Consider the following 24,859-nt stretch of genomic DNA (forward strand, 5'->3'; position numbering starts at 1 on the left):
GTAAGGGGCGCGTATTCACAGTCCCGTCCCGGGCGGGAATGCTGTAGGGGGCGCGTATTCACAGTCCCGTCCCACGCGCGGATGCTGTAGGGGGCACGTATTCACAGTCCCATCCCACGCGCGGATGCTGTAGGGGGCGCGTATTCACAGTCCCGTCCCGGGCGGGGATGCTGTAGGGGGCGCGTATTCACAGTCCCGTCCCACGCGTGGATGCTGTAGGGGGCGTGTATTCACAGTCCCGTCCCACGCGCGGATGCTGTAGGGGGCGCGTATTCACAGTCCCGTCCCACGCGCGGATGCTGTAGGGGGCGCGTATTCACAGTCCCGTCCCACGCGCGGATGCTGTAGGGGGCGCGTATTCACAGTCCCGTCCCGCGCGGATGCTGTAGGGGGCGCGTATTCACAGTCCCATCCCACGCGCGGATGATGTAAGGGGCGCGTATTCACAGTCCCGTCCCGGGCGGGAATGCTGTAGGGGGCGCGTATTCACAGTCCCGTCCCACGCGCGGATGCTGTAGGGGGCACGTATTCACAGTCCCGTCCCACGCGCGGATGCTGTAGGGGGCGCGTATTCACAGTCCCGTCCCGGGCGGGGATGCTGTAGGGGGCGCGTATTCACAGTCCCGTCCCACGCGTGGATGCTGTAGGGGGCGCGTATTCACAGTCCCGTCCCGGGCGGGAATGCTGTAGGGGGCGCGTATTCACAGTCCCGTCCCACGCGCGGATGCTGTAGGGGGCGCGTATTCACAGTCCCGTCCCACGCGCGGATGCTGTAGGGGGCGCGTATCCACAGTCCCGTCCCACGCGCGGATGCTGTAGGGGGCGCGTATTCACAGTCCCGTCCCGGGCGGGAATGCTGTAGGGGGCGCGTATTCACAGTCCCGTCCCACGCGCGGATGCTGTAGGGGGCACGTATTCACAGTCCCGTCCCACGCGCGGATGCTGTAGGGGGCGCGTATTCACAGTCCCGTCCCACGCGCGGATGCTGTAGGGGGCGCGTATTCACAGTCCCGTCCCACGAGCGGATGCTGTAGGGGGCGCGTATTCACAGTCCCGTCCCGCGCGGATGCTGTAGGGGGCGCGTATTCACAGTCCCATCCCACGCGCGGATGCTGTAAGGGGCGCGTATTCACAGTCCCGTCCCGGGCGGGAATGCTGTAGGGGGCGCGTATTCACAGTCCCGTCCCACGCGCGGATGCTGTAGGGGGCACGTATTCACAGTCCCGTCCCACGCGCGGATGCTGTAGGGGGCGCGTATTCACAGTCCCGTCCCGGGCGGGGATGCTGTAGGGGCGCGTATTCACAGTCCCGTCCCACGCGTGGGTGCTGTAGGGGGCGCGTATTCACAGTCCCGTCCCACGCGCGGATGCTGTAGGGGGCGCGTATTCACAGTCCCGTCCCACGCGGGAATGCTGTAGGGGGCAAGTATTCACAGTCCCGTCCCACGCGCGGATGCTGTAGGGGGCGCGTATTCACAGTCCCGTCCCACGCGCGGATGCTGTAGGGGGCGCGTATTCACAGTCCCGTCCCGCGCGGGAATGCTGTAGGGGGCGCGTATTCACAGTCCCGTCCCACGCGTGGATGCTGTAGGGGGCGTGTATTCACAGTCCCGTCCCACGCGGGAATGCTGTAGGGGGCGCGTATTCACAGTCCCGTCCCACGCGCGGATGCTGTAGGGGGCGCATATTCACAGTCCCGTCCCGGGCGGGGATGCTGTAGGGGGCGCGTATTCACAGTCCCGTCCCACGCGTGGATGCTGTAGGGGACGCGTATTCACAGTCCCATCCCACGCGCGGATGCTGTAAGGGGCGCGTATTCACAGTCCCGTCCCGGGCGGGAATGCTGTAGCGGGCGCGTATTCACAGTCCCGTCCCACGCGCGGATGCTGTAGGGGGCACGTATTCACAGTCCCGTCCCACGCGCGGATGCTGTAGGGGGCGCGTATTCACAGTCCCGTCCCGCGCGGATGCTGTAGGGGGCGCGTATTCACAGTCCCATCCCACGCGCGGATGCTGTAAGGGGCGCGTATTCACAGTCCCGTCCCGGGCGGGAATGCTGTAGGGGGCGCGTATTCACAGTCCCGTCCCACGCGCGGATGCTGTAGGGGGCACGTATTCACAGTCCCGTCCCACGCGCGGATGCTGTAGGGGGCGCGTATTCACAGTCCCGTCCCGGGCGTGGATGCTGTAGGGGGCGCGTATTCACAGTCCCGTCCCACGCGTGGATGCTGTAGGGGGCGTGTATTCACAGTCCCGTCCCACGCGGGAATGCTGTAGGGGGCGCGTATTCACAGTCCCGTCCCACGCGCCGATGCTGTAGAAGGCGCGTATTCACAGTCCCGTCCCACGCGGGAATGCTGTAGGGGGCATGTATTCACAGTCCCGTCCCGCGCGGGAATGCTGTAGGGGGCGCGTATTCACAGTCCCGTCCCACGCGGGAATGCGGTAGGGGGCACGTATTCACAGTCCCGTCCCACGCGGGAATGCTGTAGGGGGCCATAGTTTGGCGTCAGGGTATCATTCCACTTAATACTCGATTAACATCTCGCCAGCGGCACATCCAGCAGTTAATCGGTTCAGTTATGTAGTCAGTAACGGGCCGTATCCCAGACAGGGAAGGCGAGGTTTTCAAGAGCTGTCCCTAATAGGAGAGCGTCTTGCGCAAAGCGGCACGGATGGCGGAATGATTGCTTTTAATTTCAGACAATATGACGTAATTACAATTCTTTAAAAGTGATTATTTAATTGGCTTCTGTTTAAAATGAAATTATTTCATAATTACATCGAATGAAGATCATGAATAAAGATTATGAAGGACCCCATGCACCCCTCATACAATCTCTTCTCCCTCCGGCCGTCTGGGAAAAGGCTCCGAAGCATTCGGGCTCTTACGACCAGACTATATAACAGACTATATAACAGATCTATCTATCAGACTATCAGACCATCAGACTCATCAATACCCGAAGCCTGGACTGACACCTTGCCCTACTGTCCTGTTTATTATTTATTGTAATACCGGTAGTTTTGTGCCCTTTATGCAGTCCAGTGTAGGTCTGTAGTCTAGTATAGCTTTCTCTGTGATTTCATTTTTTATTACTTAGTTCAGTCTAGTTTTTTTGCACTGTGTCATCGAAACCATGGTCCTGAAAAACGTTGTCTCATTTTTACTATGCACTGTACCACAGTATGGTCGAAATGACAAAAAAGTTGACTTGACTTGAATGCATTTTAAATCCATATTCACACGCTACGCTCTCTGTCAGAACAAGGGACGTGCCAGCGATGTGTCCTGAATACTAGATGTCCACGAAAAAAGAGATGCCAAACTTGCGAATGGGCACTACGGGAAAGCTAAACAGAGCTTTGCCGAGACAGTTGTGATCAGTGAATTAATTGTGGGAAATGTGCATGCTCATAAAAGTTAAAATGAATTGGAAAGCAATGCCCGAACATTAAATACCGCACATTCAATAATAATTGGTGGTATCGTTTAAAAGAAAATGAGAAAGGGGGAAGCCACTGAACGGGAGGTTAATACAACAGGACACACATGATACTCCTCACTTCAGCAGACAGTCGCGCTGGAAAGGACAAAGTGATGGAGTAATGGCCGCAGCCGCTGGTTTGAGGAGAATCCTATTCTTCTTTGCAGAAACAGATAAATAATTGTCCGACGGACTACTCTGAAAAATCATATTTCATCTGCATGGCTGCCTTTTCTCCGCTATCGAGGGGGGGACCCATGAGAAAGAGTCACGTTCGCTGATTGAACATCAATGGCAGATACCAAGGTAACTCCACTGAAACATTCAGGATCGAGGTACCTCGGAGGGTTGGCCACATTTAATGTAATTTCAGAACAAATAGAAAAGGGCGCGGGACCGTTCTACCATTTAATTATTTCACTGAATAATACTGCAGAGGTTATGTATTAATTTGGATTTCAAACCTAAACCATGTGGAGCATAAATAGACGATATATATATAAAATTCCTTCAGCTTATGATGACAGGGGAGGAAGAAGTAATTTAACATGGGGAGATGCGGGAACAGCTGATAGTACTTTGGGATTTAATAACTGAGGTGCATCGCGTCTCCTCGTCCCTACAGTGAACTTTGAGGATTTTATGAGAGGAATCGTGCCGGGAAAGCCGGACGTCAGAGGAAGATATTACGTCACAGGGCAGGCTCAGCGTTGACCGGATCTGGTAAGTCAGTACTGTCGCTATCAGGATGTTACGCGAAGTGGTATCTTTGCAAACTGATCTGATGAAGTCCTGCTGAAGGGTTTCCTCGAACAATTCTTCCTCTACATAAATACTGCTTGTTCGACTGAGTTTCGCCGGCATTGTGGGTGCGGTACTTCTGGTCTGCGCGTTTTGTAAGCATGCTTAAATATTTCTGGCATACAGTTGTGTCCACGATAGTATAAAACTGTATCAAACACCTAAATAATATATCAGTGTAAGATTAAACATATTAATTAACGAGAATTACAAGTAGAATTATAATTAGAGTGAAGGTTTCTTTTCACCGTCATAGATAAATGCACTGGACTGCAAATGCAACAATGAATCAAGATTCATATAGTCTACGATACCCCGGGAGTAACACAAACACATAACATTACCCGGAATTCCGAGTGCAGCAACCACCGGGCAGTAAATTCTGACGATGTTGTAAATTGCGGAGTATCCCATTTTCTACGTGAAGCAGCGATCGGTTGCACAAAATGTCCCAAATGCCTGCATGCTCTGATTCAAAGAGTTTTTATACACCAGTCGGAACCGCGCTTAAATCACTTAGTGCTCCCAGTCGTCTGATTAGACACAATCCAATGAACAAACACACAGTGTAACTATTTATTGAGTCATTGCCGTTTATATTTAGCTCTTCAAAGAGAATTAGAAGGACATTCATTTAATCCTGTTTCGAAACATATTCCGCGGAGAGGGTTAGTGCAGCTCTGGTTTGCAATGCTCGAATCGTGCATGGAAAGACATAAAAGCAACGGAGTAACCGCAGTGGCGACTTTCATTTTCCCTGGGACTACATTAGTGCCCAACACATGTCCTTTGAAGTTACCCGTCTGACCTCAAGCTCATGGTCTATGATATGAAACCCTTTATCTCTCGGAGAATGACCGCTGTTCGCTCCCCAATCTATGACTCTCAGGGTCTCATAAACTGGTTTCAGGAGCTTTCCTCAGCTTTCCCTGCTCCAGAGCCCGTCATGGCATGTGCTTTCTCAGTCACTCCATCAACATGGGAGTCAATTACAGTAGGATACAGAGCTGGACGCGAAGGTTTCTCTGTCCGTCAAATTGTATAAAGTCGTATCATTAGCGGTGTTTTGTCTCTTATCATTTGGTTTTCAAAGATGCAATGACACAGACTTGTTCTCAATAAACCCATCTGGTGATTCTCTCTCCACATCCGCAAGGGAAATATATCCTGCTGTATCCCTTCTAAACAATCCATAATGGCACCAATCTTTGTATCATCCACAGACAGAGCATTCCACCCACACACAGGGCACGAGAACATCTGCAGCTGCTGAAATCTAATCAACACACACACACACAATGCTGGAGGAACTCAGCAGGCCAGGCAGTGTCTCCGGAAAAGAGAAAACATTGAACGTTTCTGTCAGGACAGAAGTGCAACCACCCATATCTCCATGCAAGTCACAGACATGCAGAGCGAATATCTCCAATCAAGTATTATACTCTCGATTGAATGAAAGTAAAAACACATCTGAAACCTAACAAGTTTTGAGCGCATGTTGTTACATGAAGTACAATAGCATGGTTGAAGCAGTGGCTGATTTGCAGGAATCAAAGATCAGGAACACAGGGAGCATTTCTGGCTGATGCCGGCGACTGTTGGTATCCGACACGGGTTCGTGTTACGATCGTTTCTTTTCACAGTATATGTCAATAATGTGGATGAAGTCACTGATGGCTTTGTGGTCAAGTGGACTTTAGAAAGATAGAAGGAGGGCCAGGTAAGTTGGAGGAGGCAGAAAGCCGCGGAAGAATGGATACCATGAAGAGAATGGACATTACAGCACAGTAAGGGATCACTCCTACATAGATCCATTTTGCTATCATCTATTTCCGTGTGCTAAGTGTGATAAATGTCCCGAAAGTATCTTGACCTATCACCGTCCGTTGGAGAATGTTCCACGCAGACACTACTCTGCACAAACTGCTTTACACTGACACCCATTATTATACATGATTCCCATTACCTTAAAATAATGCCCTCTTATATTGGCTATTTCCGCAATGGGAAAAATAATTGGGTATATATTCTATCAATGGCTGTCATTATCTAGTATATCTGTAACAATTCACCCCTCATCCTCCTTTGCTCGAAAAGAAAAGTTTTAGCTCGGTTAACTGAGCTTCAAAGTCGAAACAGCATCCTGGTAAATCCCTTCTGCACCCTCTCTAAAGTTGACAAGTCCTTCCTGTAATAAGCTTCTGTGAACGCAGTAATAATATCGGCAATGCATCGCTGTTTGTTCCAGTTTCCGATCCGAATTAAACTAAAGCTGCAACCTTCGGCGGATGTAAGAGGACGGTAATGGACAAGAGATGCCTTCATGAATTTATATATTTACGTTGGAAATGGAGAGGAAATATGGTGCGTTCAGCTTATAGCGATGCCCGGAAATATGTCAACACTACGATTTATCATGTTAAGAAGACAAGTATTTTCAAAGAGGCATTGGTGAATTGATGAAACGAACTGACAGAACCGGTAGAGATAAGTAAAACTGTATTCATTAACAGACATTTGGATAATTATATCGATAGAATAGGTTTATCTAGATAAGGCAGACAAGCAGCCTTGAGATTAGTGTAAACAGATGTTTTGGCTATAAAGACCAGTTGGGCGAAAATGCCTATTTCAGTCTTTATAAACCACAAATCTATGATTCATGAATAATTTATTTACTTCGTATTAAGACAGGAAATATGGTGCGTTCCGCTTATAGCGATGCTCTGAAATATGCCAACACTACGAGTTAACATGTTGAAAAGAAAATTATTTTCACACAAAAGTTGTTGGATGTATTGAACGAACCGGTAAAGAAATGTAAAATTGAAATGATTAACAAGCATTTAGACAGTTTTGCTGCCTATGGCTGACAAGCAAGCATGGGATTAACGAAGATTGGCGTCTTGACCATAAAGACCAATTGAGCGGAAGTGTTTATTTCTGTCTCTATAATCCTATGAACCTCTGAATCAATGAGTAAATGGCAGACCTGCCAAATGCACTAATGTTTCACAGCTTTTGACCCCACACTCTGCCACCGTGCGACAGGAGTCGCGCGTTATCTGTACAACAGCCGACTGAATGCAAACATATACTTCATTCCATTCTTCAACTCTTCCCTGAACTTTGTCTGCATTAGCCCAAAGATACACGTGTTGGCCCCCATTCTCATTATTTGCAACATACATGCGAGCTGTTGTTTAATAACTGCCAGATGATGGAAGATACTAATTAGATTTGTTGAAATTGGCTGACAGAGCGAACGACATCATCATTATAACCACAGTGTTTGTTCTCCGGGTGCAGTTTCGTTCCCGCAGCGTTTGTCAACAAGCTGCGATAGAGCAATTGAAAGTGAAGCCCACTGTTACTCAAACGGCACTGTCCCTACTTACAACTCTTGGTGCAATGGCCTGAGCGAAAATATAAGCAATCATAAAAGATCGAAACAAATTGATTTGTTTTCCTCAACAAATTCTACAACAGAGATCTATTGTGGAATTTTATGGGACACTTTTAAAGCATTTATTCGTGGACAGATTATTTCATACTCTGCTGGAGTTAGGAAACGAACTAATTCTAAAATATTAACATTGGTTGATAAAATCAAAGCAATTGATAAGATTTATTCAGACACCCCCAGCAAAGAACTTTATAAAGAAAGAGTGGAACTTCAGATGGAGCATAGTTTGTTATTATCCTCTTCAATTGGAAATCAGTTAATTAAATCTAGAACCCAGTTTTATGTACATGGAGATAAGTCTGGCAAATTATTGGCTAATCAATTGAAAACTGCTTCGGTTAAACGACAGAATACTAGGATTCGTAAACAAGATGACACTCTGACGATCGACCATAAGGAGATAAATAAAGCCTTTCAAGATTTTTATAATTCTTTATATCAATCAGAATTTGTTGAGGATTCTTCTATAATAGATGAATTTTTAAGAAAATTGAATATCCCAAAATTAACAGTAGAGGATAGTGTATTACTAGATACACCTATTACGGAAACTAAAATAAAAAAGGCTATTTTTTCAATGAATTCCGGTAAAGCTCCTGGTCCGGATGGTTATACTGTAGATTTTTAAAAATCCTTTTCCTCTATACTTTCTCCTTGACTTTGTAAATTTTTTAAAGATGCGTTAACTGTAAGTAAATTGCCACAATCTTTTTATGAAGCCTCTATTTCTTTAATTCTTAAAAAAGATAAAGACCCTACTGATTGTGCATCCTATCGGCCTGTATCCTTGCTGATTACGGATTTTAAGATTTTTAGTAAAATGTTGGCCCCTAGATTAGAAAATATATTACCTCGAATTATTTCTGAAGATCAGATTGGATTTATTAAAAACCGCTACTCATCTTTTAACATTAGAAAATTAATTAATATTATTTATACTCCTTCACCCAAAATACCAGAATGTGTCATTTCCTTAGATGCTGAAAAAGCATTTGATAGAGTTGAATGGCCATAATTATTTAATACGTTGCAGCATTTTAATTTTAGTTCGAAATTTATATCATGGATTAAATTAATATACTATAAACCCCTGGCTTCTGTCTTTACCAATAATCAAAGATCTCCTTTTCTTTAGTTATTCCGTGGTACAATGCAAGGCTGTCCTTTAAGTCAGGGGTGTCAAACTCATTTTAGGTCACGGGCCGGATTGAGCAAAATGCAGCTTCATGCGGGCCGGATCAGTCGGACGCGTGCGAACGCAGCTTTCGTTGCCTCCGTTTTTTCAGCCTGCTCTCATGTGTCTCAGTCTCTGCTATAACTACAAAGTGTTTCACTTTACAAATTCCGTTTCTTATGAAGAAGACTGCCGAATAAACACTAAAAACCCTGAAAACCAGGTACCTGAATAAACTCAGCGTTAGCCTTATCATACGCCATAGGTGCTTCGATTACTGGGGCCAGCTTTAATAGTAATTAGATATTATCTCCCAGGCCAAAGATAATTCCACCGCGGGCCGGATTTGGCCCGCGGGCCTTGAGTTTGACATATATGCTTTAAGTCCTTTACTAATTGACATTGTTTTGGAAACTTTCGCTACAGCCGTTTGTGAATCACCTCATATTTTGGGTATTACTTGTGGGGAAGGGACGTATAAGTTATCATTATATGCTGATGATTTGTTACTATACATATCCGACCCTGAGAGATCTATTCCTGCTATTTCGTCCTTGCTTGCTCAGTTTAGTAACGTTTCTGGTTATAAATTGAATATTAATAAGAGCGAATTATTTCCATTAAATATGCAAGTTCCAATTTATAAACATTTACCATTTAAAGTTGTCACAGATTATTTTAATTATTTGGGTATTAAAATTACCAAAAAACTTAAAGATTTATTTAAAGTTAATTTCTTACCTTTAATTGACCAAATTAAGCAACTTGTTACCAGGTGGTGTCCATTATCTTTGTCATTGGTCGGTCGAATTAATGCTATTAAGATGATGGTATTACCCAAATTCTTGTATTTATTTCAAACATTACCAATTTTTATTCCTAAATCTTTTTTTGAAATCATTGACTCCAAAATATCTTCCTACCTGTGGCAGAATAAAAATCCTAGACTAAGCAAAACATATTTACAGAAGCCTAAGAAGGGGGGCGGTTTGGCTTTGCCAAACTTGAGATTTTACTATTGGGCAGTTAATATACGATATTTAATATTTTGGACACAAGAATCGACTATAGCAGCTTGCCCACAATGGGTAAATTTTGAATGTAAATCTGTACAAGACTTCTCATTGTTTTCAATTTTAGGATTTTCACTTCCTTTTTCTTTATCTAAATTGAATAAACAAATAACTAATCCCATAGTTAAACATACATTGCAAATTTGGTTTCAATTTCGTAAATTTTTTGGCTTGAATAAGTTCATCTTATCAAGCACTACAATATCTAACTTTCTTTTGCGGCCCTCTTTTATGGATCAAGCCTTTGTTCTATGGAAAACAAAAGGTATAACATGTTTTCGTGATCTATTTTTAGATGATAGCTTTATTTCCTTTGAACAGCTATCTAATAAATATAATTTACCTAAAACTCATTTTTTTAGATATTTGCAAGTTAGAAATTTTTTGAATAATGAGTTGCAGTCTTTTCCGAAACTATGTCCATCAGACATTACAGAAAAAAAAAATAGCTCTGAATCCTTGTCAGAAGGGTTTAGTAGCTGTTATGATCATGAAAATACAGCCGGAAGTATCAGAAAAAAATTAAGAAGGAATGGGAAAAAGAACTTCATTGTCTTGTACCCATCGAGCAATGGGAGAAAATTTTACAATTAGTCAATTCTTCTTCTATTTGTGCTAAGCGTGCCCTAATACAATTTAAGGTTGTACATAGAGCTCATATGTCTGAGGCATTGACCCATAGGTTTTGGTCTTGCCCTTGTTTGCAAAATTACTGGAAAGACATTTTCAGTATTATTTCAACAGTTCTGAATATCAATTTCCAACCGCATCCTATTACTGCAATTTTCGGTTTACCAATGGCAGATAATAGTCGTTTATCCTCCTCATCTCGACGGATGATTGCATTTGTTACTTTAATGGCTGGAATATCTATTTTATTGAATTGGAAAGAAATTAATCCTCCAACTATATTTCATTGGTTTTCTCAAACTATCTCTTGTTTGAGCTTAGAAAAAAATTAGAAGTGTTGTCTTTGATCCTTCAGTTAAATTTGAAGAAACTTGGAGACCATTTATTCAACATTTTCATATGAGTTAAATTGTCTTTTCCTAAACCTCACTTTTATTATCCTTAATTATTTGGATGGAGGTTCGGAGTTATTATATATTTGACATAATGCTATGGCCCATATTGGTTAGTTATTTTTTTTTCTTATTTTTGTTTTTTTTTAAACTTCTTTTGTTCATAAATACCATGAGTTTGGGAGGTTTCAAACTCTCTGTATTCATGTTTCATTTATGTTTGTTTAAAAATTAATAAAAAGATATAAAAAGAAAGGAAAGAAAAGATCGAATATGCCTAAATAATCGCATCAAAGACATTTCCACCTGGTCCGGGTGATGCATTTCGAAATACCTCATGTTCCCCGAGATAATTGCAGTTAAGTTAGACACTAAGAAATGAAAAGTTATTCCAGCAGAGACAAAGCTTAACAAATTGACTTGAACAAATGGCTGTATAATTCAGAATGGTTCCAGTTCCTCTGATTTCATGTTGTCAGTGGTTAGTTTAGAATCCAAGCGTTCCAGAATTGATAATTGTTAAACTTCCCCTTTGGGCCTGAAATATTTAGGAAATGCGTAGAATTGCAGGTCCATCTTTCATTCGTGATAACTTACGAAAATTCTCTGGTCTTTCGGCAGATCCCGGCGCATTGGAAGTAAGTAAATGTCAAGTCATCTTTGAAGAAAAGCTGTAGACAATGGGTAGGTAACTATAGGCCAATTAGTTTAACATCTGTAATGGGAAAATGCATGAAGCTATCGGTAAAGAAGGAATAGCAAAGCGTCTGGAAACAAATGGATCTATCATGCAGATGCTGCCGGGATCCGGCTTAAGCAAGCCCCGTTTAACAAAGTTACAAGAGTTATTTGAGGCTACAACGAGCGGAGAGTTTACAGGGGAACAGACAGGTGTTATTTACTTTTACTTTCAGAAGGCGTTCGATAATGTGTCACATAAAAAAACTTGTTTCCGTAAGACATGGATGCATAGAGTTGGGGTGACTTATTAGCATGGATAAAGGATTGGGATACATGGGTGTTACTGTGGTTGTCAATCAGCAGTGACGGGTTTGCCCCGAGGTCGGAGCTGAGGCCGCAACTGTTCACGATATACATGAACGGTCTGGAAGAGGGGACTGAGTGTAGTGTATCTAAGGTTGCTGATGACACTAAATTGAGTGGGAAAGCAAGTTGTGCAAAGGATACGGAGAGTCCGAAAAGCGATATAGATGGGTTAATTGAGTGGGCAAGGGTCTGGCAGATGGAGTACAATGGCAGTAAATACGAGGTCGCCAACTTTAGAAGGAAAAGAGGAAGTTCAGTCTATTGTTTAAATGGTAAAGGATTGTAGCATGCCGCTGTGGAGGAGAACTTGTGAGTGCTTGTGCATGAATCACAACATGTTAGCTCGCAGCTGCAAAAGGCAATCGAGAAGACAAATGGAATGTTGTTCTTCATTGCTAGTGGGATTGAATTAAAGAACAGAGAGGTTATGCTGCAACTGTACAGGGTACTGTTGAAGCCGCACCTGCAGCACTGTGTGAAGTTCTCGTCTCCTTACTTGAGGAAAGATATACTGGCGGAGGAGTTTCACCAGTTTGATTCCAGACACGAGGGGGTTAAACTATGAGGAGAGATTCAGTCTCTGGAATTCAGAACGATTAGGGGAAATCGTATAGAAACATATAAAATTATGAACGAGATAGAGTGGAGTGGAGGTTACCTCAGTGGAGGCTACCTCAGTAAATAGAGTTAAGAGTAGGTTGGATAGATTTTTGCGTAGTAGGGGAGATGGAAGCAGGGTTAAGGTGGAAGGGCGGGTAGTTGGACATGAATATAGGGTCAGATCAGTCAGGATCTTATTGAATGACGAAGCAGGCTCGGACGGCCAGGAGTCCTACTCCTGCTGTTGTTTCCCATGTACTCATGCTGTTCTGTGGAGAACATGGCCGGACGTACGGTGTTTCATGTGGATATAATCAAGGCGTGAGACGTTCAATAGGAAGTCCCCTGTGGTGAGAGAGTCTAAGTCCAGATAGCACAGCCTCAGAATAGAAGGGCGTCCTTTTGAACGAAGGTGAAAATGTATTTCTTTGGCCAAATCTGTGGGCTTCTTTGCCTCAGGCAGTTGTTGAAGTCAATTCGTTTGGTATATGAGAAGCTCAGTTTGATTGCTCAGGGCAGGAGGTTGGGGCTGAGAGGAAAATTGGATCAGCCTTGCTGAAATGGCGGAGAAGACGCGATGGAACAAATGGCCAAATCCTGCTCCTAAATCTCATGTCTTTTGGTCTGAATATTGAAACTCGTGAAAGAACCCGAGAGGGGAAAACTTCATTATGAACAACGAATTTGAAGTGAGGTTTGGACACGAGTTCTCATTTGCGATGGAAAGACCTGCCTGTCCGAAGTCAAAAGCAGAGTTCACCGAGAAAAAAACTTGTAGAGTTGTCGTTGATGTTATACAGCCCCAAATTGTTCGAACGATGCAAGCTGCGACATAGACATTATCGACGGTAATCGTACTTTCATTACACAGCATGACTGGCCGTACAGTGTTTCTTTTAGATATAATCAAGGCGTGGGAATGGAGACAACAAAACCGTCCTGACATGATTTATTGGATAGATAATGAAAGAATTCGACTTCCATACACACAGGCACAGCGCGAATATAAGTTATTGTTATTTTAGTCGCTTTGTTGTGGCGGATATTAAATCATTAGACTTAAATGCAACGTGTCTGAATCCAGTGAGGGAAATATGGAGACCGCGTCACCTATGCATAAAGCACAGTCTGAGATGTTATTTGCCTTCCCACAAGAGACACCTCGAGCTGTGAACAATTTACAAGTTAAAAAAAAACAGAATGCAGTGAACAATGTATGAAAATATCACACCTACAAAAATTGGCACAAAATAGCAGTGAGATGGATGTATGTTACAACCACTTAGTGTTAAACAATGCAGTTCTGTGCAAAAAATGATATTCAGTCTCTCTATGTTTACAGATAGTTTCATGAAACGGACCTCTAACATAAATGATAGATGACCCCGCTACTCCCATATCAGGTTAGATTTTAAGATGACCTTAGAGATACGTAACTAATCTAATCGTTTACTAAATTAGTTGCCATCCAGATTGACAACTATTGTTGCACCAAACCAATCTGAAAGCAAGAAGGAGGTATGAACATTCCCCTTCCGGGAATAGATGATCGAATTGAACAATTAAACTAAATCCCCTTCCTTAACCTCAGAATCTCAATTATTGTTATAATTGATGATTATTTGAGAGTAAAATAATTGTTATTTTTGTGATCCCTTCGAGGGAGAGATTTTAATTAAGCAATGACGCAATTAATATAAAGGAAAACAATCCTGAACTGTTTGTTTAGCGGGCTGTCACTAATGTGGCTAAACACGTTGTATGATCAATTGTCAGAGGGCACTTTCCTCTCCTGTATAAGAGCGTGCAAAGAATTCAGCAGTAGATATCAGCAGTTAGACTATTTTGAACTGATCACCGATTCACACAGAAAATGGGATATCCAGCAATTTTCTACATCGCGAGTATTTACTTTCCTGTACTTGCAGCGATTGGTATCCCTGGTAAGTAACTGGAATTGGCTACTACTGTATGTGTGTGTTCTGTTCTTGTAGCATTTGTTACAGATGGTGCCTCATCTGATGAGTGTTTTAAGACCGTTCAGGTTTAAGTATATAGTTTATTTTATTCTTCCATCTTTCTCTGGAATTGTTGATCCGTTCTAATGTCAGGCTAATTTTGTCAATATAATCAATTGATTGAGTGTAAAGATCGATACTGTTCTAGCATTTTACCTTACTCGGCCTTCCATCACACATTGTTCCAAATCTGATTCTGCATCACTGTGGAAACTCAAATGTTTACTAAAATGAAAAAAAAAATCTTTAGTATCGCCGCTGCTCTCTCTGCGGGCTCCCCGGTTTCTCGGTAACAAACAGTCCTTTCCGCTCCGTCTTAATGCAACTGAAGAGACTTGTTTTCTGTACTTATTTGTCAAAATGTCTTTGAATTTGCCACAGTCCCGCGCGAAACTTTTCCGTTTTAGCGTGTTCTTCTTCCTTGGACAGTTTTAATTGAGATAAGATCAGATAAGGTGAGATTTATTTTAACTCTTACATCCATCTCGCGACATGAGAGGTTAAAAGACTTTATGTTGCGTTTCCGTCGTAATGTACAAAATTCAAGTTTATTTGACACCTGTACATCGAAACGTTCATTTAGCTCTGCAGATCCTCCGCTGCAAAAAGTTATCGCCGAAGAAACAGTCTCCGAGTCCATTTTATTCCCGCAATATATAAAATCCTCGGCATTCTCCGCTACAATGATGGGTCTGTCTAAATGAGTGGATCGATAAACCTAACCTTTTCTTTGCTTCCTTGCAGTTAATTTAATGGCGATTGTGATCCTGTCTCTGAGAAACTGCGGACTCTCTAAATGCATCTCCCGTTACCTGGTGGGAATGGCAGCAGCTTATTTACTGGTTGTTATTATTTCTGTTGTAATCGATCAGATCAATAATATTTATGTTTATGCCCTTCCTTTGCACATTACACCGGTTTGCGCCGTGACGATAGTCCTGAGGCTCGCAACCGTGGGCTGCTCTGTTTGGCTCACGGTGGTTTTTACGTTCGATCGCTTCATTGCAATCTGCAGTCAAAAGCTGCGGGATCGATACTGCACCGAGAGGACAGCGACTATTGTGATAGCCATTGTGTGTTTAGGATGTTGTGCGAAAAGTGTTCCATTCTACTTTGTGGTAGAACCTTACCTTATCATTGACAACATACCCTGGCGGTGCATTTTGACAATGGATTACCTAACTTTACCAGCATGGAAAGCATTCCAGTTGTTTAACACTATCAATACACCTTTATTGCCGATCGGTTTGATTCTACTTTTTAATGCTTTCACAGTCAGTCATATTATCGCGGCAAACAGAGTTCGCCGGGGGCTCAGGAACAGCAGAGAGAAAAAGAATGATCCAGAGGTGGAGAACCGGAGAAAGTCAATAACTTTGTTGTTCGCTCTGTCAGCCAATTTCATATTGTTGTGGATCCCCATTATTGTATATACTATGAACTGGCAAGCTCAGAATTACTCTTACACTGACAGATATTTGAACACCCCGACGTATATCCTGCAACAGTTTGGGTTCATGTTGCAGTTTCTCTCCACCTGCACCAACACGTGTATCTACACTCTATCACAGAGGAAATTCAGGGAGGAGCTGAAATGTGGAGTCAAATATCTGGTTACGGTATGTTTTCGGCTCTGTAGATGAAACGAAATCAAGTTGTAAACTTTGAAGGAAGTTCAAAAGCATTTCCACGTCACTTTTATGTCTGGTAAAATTTCCTGCAGCCAGGTGAGCGAATGTTAGTAGTTTGTGGCGTTCATTGAAGTCAGAAAAATTAATTCAATTGTGCGGCGCAAGAAACACCAAAAATCAGAGATGTGTTCTCTACACCGACAGAAATTGTATTCAGAATTTACGTCGATGCCAGAATACGGTCCAACGATTTTCCTTACACTGGTAGAAAATCTATTCTATTTCACTGGACTACAGATCATTCCAGGGATTTATGTGACAACTGAAGAAATATTCCTGAAACCTGGAAAACTGGTCTCCGATAAAATGAGCTCGGTTACCTATAATCTCCATTGTAACAGTGCAAAATATGTGACTACTGCCTTTTCATTCAAAAAGCAGGCGGTCCCTTCCTAAATGGGAAGTTAAAACTGCACGAAGCCCCAGTCTGTCCCATCAATGGAGATGTGTAGCATCCCCTCAGACTGAGAGGAGTTTGTATCAGAAATGCAGCTGTAGATTTTCTTTTTGTGCTACTTTTCCCCGTCATTAAAACGCGAACTGTAAAGAAGCGTTGAATCGAATGTATTATGTCTACAAATATTCTGAATTAAAGCATGACGTCAGGTTGGAGGCAACCCAGATGGGTCCACTGCACGGTCTGGCCTCTCCTTTCCCTCGGCCTGCGCGGTGATAGAAAACTGACACATGCCCTTCACCCCGGATGCAGTAACGCTCTCCCACTCCTCGTCCCTCTCCAGGTCCTCATGCCACCGTGGAGACAAAGTGTCTTATCGTCATTCCGTCTCCCCGGCCGACACTTCAGGCTAGAATCATATGCAGACAGGGCGGCCAACCACAGACGACCGGTGGCGTTCAGTTTCGCCGAGGTCAGGCTGTAGGTAAGCGGGTTGTTGTCCGTCCGCACCTCAGGCTTGGCCCCGTAGAGATAGTCACTCAGCTTATCCACCACCGCCCATTTCAACGTCCGAAACTCCAAATAGTGGGTCCAGCAACGGCGCCCGAGTCAGCATCTCCTTCAGTGACTGAAAAACCGCTTCACACTGGTCATCCCATCTCTGTCCGAAGGGCTCTGCCGGGTCCAAATATTCTCCAGTCTCCCTTCCTCTTCTCCTTTTCCCTTTCTGTCCCAGAGGAGGGTCGCCATGCAGAAGCTGGTACAAGGGATGGCTCACCTCGGCGTAGCCCTTCACGAATCTCCGGTAGTATCCACAGAACCCCAAGAACGAGCGCAGAGCGCTCACAGTCTGCGGCCTCGGCCAGGTGGCCACCGCTTCGATCTGAGCCGGGTCTGTAGCTACTCCGTTCCGCGAGATTATATATCCAGCATAGCTAACAGACGTCTGGCAAAACTGGCACTTGTCCAGGGAAAGTTTTAACCCTTCATCCTTCAGCCGGTTGAGCACCTTCATTAGCCTCGCTTCGTGTTCTTCCAAGGTGGCTCCAAACACTCAGGTCGTCCAAATATACCAGCACTTCAAGCAGGTTCATATCCCCCACCGTCTTCTCCATGACCCTCTGGAGCCCCCCGATATGCCCTGGGGCATACTTTCGAACTGGTAAAACCCCCCAGAGGGCATATAAAGGCTCGTCTCACTCATCGGGATCTGTTAATATCCACCCCTCAAATCGAACACGTTGAACCACTTCGCCCCATTCAGATAGGCCAACGAGTCTTCGACTCTGCGGACCGCACACTGGTCATGGACGGTGCGCCTGTTCGGGGTCCTATAGTCCACACACATACGAATCTTCCCATTTTTCTTCCTGGCCATGACTATCCGGGACGCAGAAGGGCTGTGGGACTCCGTAATGATCCCAGCTTCCTTCACCTTACACAAATGCTGCCGCACATCCTCCATTTCTTCAGGGGCCATTTGCCGCGACCTTCCTCGAAACGGGGTGTCTCCGGATCGTGTGGCAAGTGCTCCTGGAACAGCCCACGTCAAACTCGTTTAGGGAAAAAAATATCTTTCAGCATCAACATCTTCTCCACCATCCTCCGCTTCCAACCCGCCGGCACAGGCGATGCCTCAGAGTTCAACGCCCCAGCGGTCAACTTATCCCTATTTTATAACTGCCGTTCCCCAGCGAGCCTCACGGGGGAACTATGTCATCAGGAAAAAATCCGCCGGGGCATCCCTCGTTTAAAAGTGGCCTCCCGTTACGTGGTGTTCCTGATGTTCACCACCACCCGGCGTTTCCCTACCACCGAGAGCTTCTGCAGCTCAGGTCTCACCAGCAGCCCAGCCGGGAATCTCGATTCCCCCTCGAGATCCTCCGGGGTGTCCACTAAAAAGGTTTTACTCTCAGGTACTCCGGAGTATCTGGGATCCCCATCACTCTCGCTACTTCACCGGGTCGTACCACCCTGGGCTTCGACTGGGCACACCACACAGTTCCTCTTTCCAATGCCGTGTCCCGCCCGGTGTGACCACAGACATCCTTAAAGGCAGCATGAAACACTGGGTGCACCGACAGGGTCCCAACGAAGACCTCACCCGCCTTCTCCTTGCAGGCCCCCGGAGTCTCCGCACAATAGGGGTGTTGGTCCCTATCAGAATTGACACACATCCAGTCGCAACTGGGTCCGGGCAAACCGGCACCTCATGAGCCTCAGACACTCCCACTCGGGCTCTAGGAACTCCAGCTTCAGGGACAAATAACCATCGTATGGGTAATCACCTGCACTGATACCCCAAATTTCCAGGGCACTGACGGGCGTCAAGGGTAGATGCGACAAATACTGATCGTCGAGTGACCGGTACAATAGCGCAATCTGCGACCCAATGTCGAGTATGGCTTTTGCATCTATTCCCTCTATCCGGATCGACACACAGGATAGGGGTCCCACCAATCTTTCTGGCACATTGCTGGGAACATGTTTTCCCAGAGACTCCAGGCCGTTCCCTCACTGGGTCTCCTCTGAGATTCCCGACCACCCTTCCTGCTGGGACACCCTTGGAGTCTCCCTCCGGTCACATTCCCGCCTGAAGTCGCCCTCTTCCCCACAGTTATCACACACACACCTCGGCTCCCGGGACCTCGGCGTCTTCCGGGCCTCTGTGCATTCCGTCCCTTCAGCGAGGGGCCCTTTCTGCCAGTCCTCTCACGCGGATGGACCCCGCATGTCGCGCTCCCCCTCGCTATCGCCCGATTGGAGCTGGCCCCTGTTACTTCACCACAAGGGGCTACTAGGGAGGACCGCACCGTACTGACGGAGCCCTCTTTCGGCTCCAATGCGTCCACCTCCTCCCTCACCTCTCTGAGCAACGGAACAAAAGTGGGGGTGCGAACTACGTGACTGCCGCAGACCCGTAGCAATCACTTCATGCCTCTGGGCGTCCCGGGCTGCCTGGTCTACCCTAATCTGATTCACCTCCGTCTCCGAAATGACCCCTCGTCGCCTTAAAAATTTAGCCTTCTCTCTACCCGGAAAAGATACTCAGAAAGCTTCCCCCTTTCTCTCGAAGTAGGCTCCGTAGCCCCCTAAAAGCTCCACCGTGACCCCCTTCCGACCAAAAGCCTCCTCCAATGCTTCTAGATACTCCTTCTAGGTAGCCAAGTCGTTGCTACCTATCACGCATTTTAGAACCTCAGCAACCACCCCTCTCATACTGCCAACCAATCTCTGCCACTTCTCTTCCTCAGAACACTGCCACTCATCCAGCAACCCAGAGACATGTTCTATCCAGGTCTCTAAATCATCCTCCCATTCGGGGGTGGGAGTCCACCCTGAGAAAATTCTTAACTTCCGCCGAGGACCCACCGCCTTGTTCACCAAGCAGTTAATGGCTGAGGCCAACTCAGAACATTCCGCCTTCCTTGGGAGAGGAGAACCCGCCCTCGGAAATCTCCGCCCCCAGCGACTGACAACTCCTCTGGTGTCCCATCAGACCTGTCAAATCTTTCCTGTGTGACAATGTTCACGCCCCATGGCCCCGCGTCACTGACGTCACCGATAGACGGCGGCAGTCCCACCGCCGAGACGTCAGCACCAATCCACACTTACACAAAGCCGAAATCCCCCGTTTTGCCAATCTTTCTGCCTACGATTTCGACCCTACCGATAGCTCTGACCGTACTCAGACATCGAATTAACACTCCGTCCGAGATACGCACTTAATATGCAGGCATGAGTAACCGGTACTTCCTCGATCTGACACCAGAGTTTAGCCTTATCGGAATCCATCTCTCCTCGTTTAACCCGGGGCAAATTACACCATATCTGACAAATTTAAATCCGGGACAAGCCCCCACAAATGTAGCATCCGGGCCTCCAATGCACCCCCTTTCGTCTAGGGTGAACAGCCGTCGCCCCACCAATAGTACAATACTTTGGTGTAAATACGGTGTTATGCCTCTCCCCCATTAGACGCTCGCAAAACAAATATCAGACAATACACCAATGGCGAGAAAATAATTGCAACGCTATAGTTATTTCTTAGTGATGGGTTAGGAGAAACAGATAACCTAAAGTTGCCAAATCAGTAAGTTTATTAGTTTTGTGCACATAATGTTTTAATACGTTGCAGCTCCCGTCTTTGGTTCCATCCACAACGACCTTCCGAGCCTTCGGCCACCGTCCAAACTGACGACGTCCAACATCCGCCGCCCTGGAACCACAGTCCGCTCCTCACACGTCCGTCCTCTTCGCTCGCCTCCAGAAAAAGACCGTGAACTTCCGCTCAGCTCACACATACAAGATAGCATAACAATTCTCCATTGGTTAGTTCCCCTTCATCTGCAGTTATAACCCAAACATTCTGGATGCAGAAACCCATTAAGTAACACTGCAGAGAAGCCATTTCATTATAACAATACAGAGAAGCCATTTTGTTAGCCTGAACAGTCGCACCGCAGTTACCGGTACTGAGAGCCCTACACCAGCAACATAGGCTCTGTGACACGGGGTAAGTGCTGCTTGCACTGAAATGTTGATTCTGGGTTTTGATAGACCCTGACCGATTTCTGGGACACGACATCCTCGATGCACTTCCGGAGGAAAGCCGAGACCCCTTCCGTGAACTCGGAGACATCATGGAATACATTCCATTCGACGTCATCAAAGCAGTCGTGTAGTGTGGAGGCCGATATGTCGGACCAACAGTGGTCGGTTTTATGGTTTAGACAGCCTTTGTGAGAATAATTTGAAATGGTTCTTACTCTGGGGCGAAACTAAATGGTTTCCCTGTGCCTGTGCGATTGTCAGTGTGTTTGTGGTGCACATGGTTGTCCGGGTGCGCTCTCATTTGAGGATGTGTTCATGGGATTTGGGATGCGCACAAACTTAGGCGTGTGTTGTCGAATATCGGGGTGCACTCAGATTTGGGGATGTTCGCAGATTTTGGGGTTCGTTGTCGAATATGGGGGCGCACAAGAATATGGGGCTGCACAAAGATTTGGGTTTGTCAGCGGATGAAGATTTGCACCCGAATTTTGGGCTGCGTGCGGAATTTTAATGTCAAAGCAGACATTTTCAAATCTGTTTAAAATTATTCACTCAGGGATAATCTAATGAACATGTGGGGATGTCAAAGTGTCTGAGTGCGAACTGATTTGGTGATGTGCGCAGATTTGATGTTTGTTGCCGAATATGGGGTGCACACGGTTGGTAGATTTGAAATTGCGAACGAATTTTGAATGGCGTGGCAGCCATTTTGTGAACTGTTTGAAATTATGCTTTGTCTGGGATCATCTAGTGTGTATCTTGGGTTATCGGCGCATTTGGGGTGTACATGGATTTTGGGGTGCATTCTATTTGAGAACCGCGCGAATCTGGGGTGCTCACGGATTTGGTGATATGTGCAGATTTAGCGGTGTGTTTTTGTATATCGATGTGCACACTGATTTGCGGATGCGCATTGATGTACGGGCGTGTAGACCAATATCGTGGTTTACGGAATTCAGCGTCTCACAGATTTCTGGTGTCTGCGGATTTGGACTAGTGACGTATTTCAAGGTTGTTTCAGGTACAGATACTTTCATAATACTTTAAACTTTCAAAAATATTCTTGTTATTTAATAGTGTAGGCAGCCATTTTGCACAAATGATTCTTGTTTTTTGCTACTGGTGGTGGCGGGTTTCGGGTGCACATAGATTTGTGAGTGCGAACTTACTAGGGAAGTGGAAAAACTTGGAATTGGGGTGCACACCGATCTGTGGTTGACCACAGATTCCAGTGTCAGAGCGGATTTGTGGTTCAACACCAATTTGGGTGTGCATGCGAAGTTGAGGTGTTGAGGTTAAGATTGGGGGCTGTGACGAATATCAAGGTTAGGTCATTTTGGAAGTATGACGAATTGTAAGGTGGCTTTATTGAGGCAGGTTCTTTGTGAACTCTAACGTGCATGTGGGGGTTTTGTGGGGGGCTTGTGGGCAGATGGATTTAGGGCTGCATTTGGATTTGGGATATCTGTGGAATTGGGTGTGCATGTCTTTGTGGGATTGTTTGCATATTTGAAGGCGCGCACAGATTGGGGGTATGGAAGCCAAATACGAGGTGCACAATTATTTAATGATGCGCCCAGATTTGAGGACGTGCCGAATATTTTGGTGCACTGCGAATGAGATTGCTCAGAGATTTGGCTGTGTCGGTATATCTTGGGATGCAGACGGATTTTGAGGTTTCGGCTGATGCTCATGGATTTGATTTCGTGCGCAGATTTAGGGGTGTGTGGGATGCGCACAGATCTGTCTGTGTTACCGGATTTGAACTTGCACACGATATTTAATGATACGTTTTGTGTTCTGTTTAAAATTATACTTGGTCTGGGATAAACTAATGTGCACATGGGGGTGCATGCAGGTTTGGGGTGCACATGCATTTTCAGGTGTGCTCTTATTTATGAGCATGTGGATGTGTCAAAGGGGTTGAGGTGCGCATTGCATTGGGGATTGCGCAGATGTTCGGATGTATCTTAGAAAATGGAGGTACACATTGTTTTGGGGTTGCACATGGATTCTAGGATGAGCACAGGTTTAGCACAGATTTGTGTGGCGCGTGGCCAAGTGGTTAAGGCGTTGGACTAGCAATCCGTTGGTCGTGAGTTCGAGCCTAGGCCGAGGCAGCGTGTTGTAATCTTGAGCAAGGCACTTAACCACACTCTGCTCCAGTCCACCCAGCTGAAAACTGGTTACCGGCAAAATGCTGCGGGTTAACCTCGAGACAAACTGGCGTCCTATTGGTGGGAGAAGTGACTCTCGTACTCTCAGTCGCTTCACGCCACAGAAACCGGAATAAGCACCGGCCTGACGCGTCTATAAGGCTCGGGACAGACTTTAACTTAACAGATTTAGGGGTATGTTTCTGAATGTGGGGCTGGGCACTGATTTGCGGATTGCTCAGTTTTCGATGTGTGTCGGCCAGTATGAAGGATCTCACGGTTTTGGGAGGTGCACATGGATTTAGGGATGTGTTCTCGATTATGGGTGTGTCTGCGGATTTGAAATTGCACACGGAATTTGGGCTATGTGCGGGTTTTTAATGCCGAGACAATGGGTTTATTGAACTGTTTATTCTCAGTCTGTGATAATCTTTTGTGCATGTGGGGTTGTCTGCGGGATTGCGGTGCACATGGCTTTTTGTGTGCGCTCCTATATATCTATCCTATCTGCGGAGGTGTGCGGATTTGATGGTGCACATGGATCTGGTGTTGTGTGAAGAATTAGCGGTATCTGGTCGCATATAGAGGTGTATACTGATTTGGGGATGCGCATTGATTTAGGGGTGTGTAGGTTTAAGAATTTAAGAATGTAAGAATGTCCACGTTCTCACAGATTTCTGGTGTCTACAGATTTGGATTTGTGACATGTCTCAATGTTCTTTTATTTATAGACCCTTCCATTAAATTTTGAAATTTCAAACGCATTCTTGTTCTATAGTGATGGGGCAGCCATTGTCGGCTAATGTGGCGTGCACGCGGATTTAGGGTTGCGAAGATTTGAGGTGTCGTTGGATTTCGCGGTGTCTGTGGAATTGGAGGTTTGTCGAATTTTAAGCTTGTTTCATTTATCGATACCTTAATAAATGCACTCTGAACTTTGTTCATGCTATTGTGTAAGATGGAGGAAGTTATTTTGTGAACTGGTCGAAATGATTCTTGCTCTGGGATAATATAATTTGCGGGTAGGGATATCAACGGGTAGTGGATGCGCACAGACACGGTGAGCAGTCGGAAAAGATTGAATAGGTTAGGACTTTATTCCCATGATAGTAGGAAAACATTGGGAAATTTCAGAGGTAGATAACATTATGTATGTTATAGATAGGGTAAATGCACGCAGGCGTTTTGGGTGGGACTGGAAATAGAAATTGCAGTTTCAGAGTGGAAAGTGAAATATGAAAGGGGAATCTGAGTGGGAATTTCTCCACTCAGAGGGTGGTGTGGTGCGAGTATCAGACTGGTGGATGTGGGTTTCATTGCATTGCAGAGAAGTTTGGATAAGTACATAGGTGGAAGGGTTATTGAGGCCTGTG

This window comes from Hemitrygon akajei, unplaced genomic scaffold, assembly GCF_048418815.1.
Source record: "Hemitrygon akajei unplaced genomic scaffold, sHemAka1.3 Scf000110, whole genome shotgun sequence".
Classification (NCBI taxonomy): Eukaryota; Metazoa; Chordata; class Chondrichthyes; order Myliobatiformes; family Dasyatidae; genus Hemitrygon; species Hemitrygon akajei.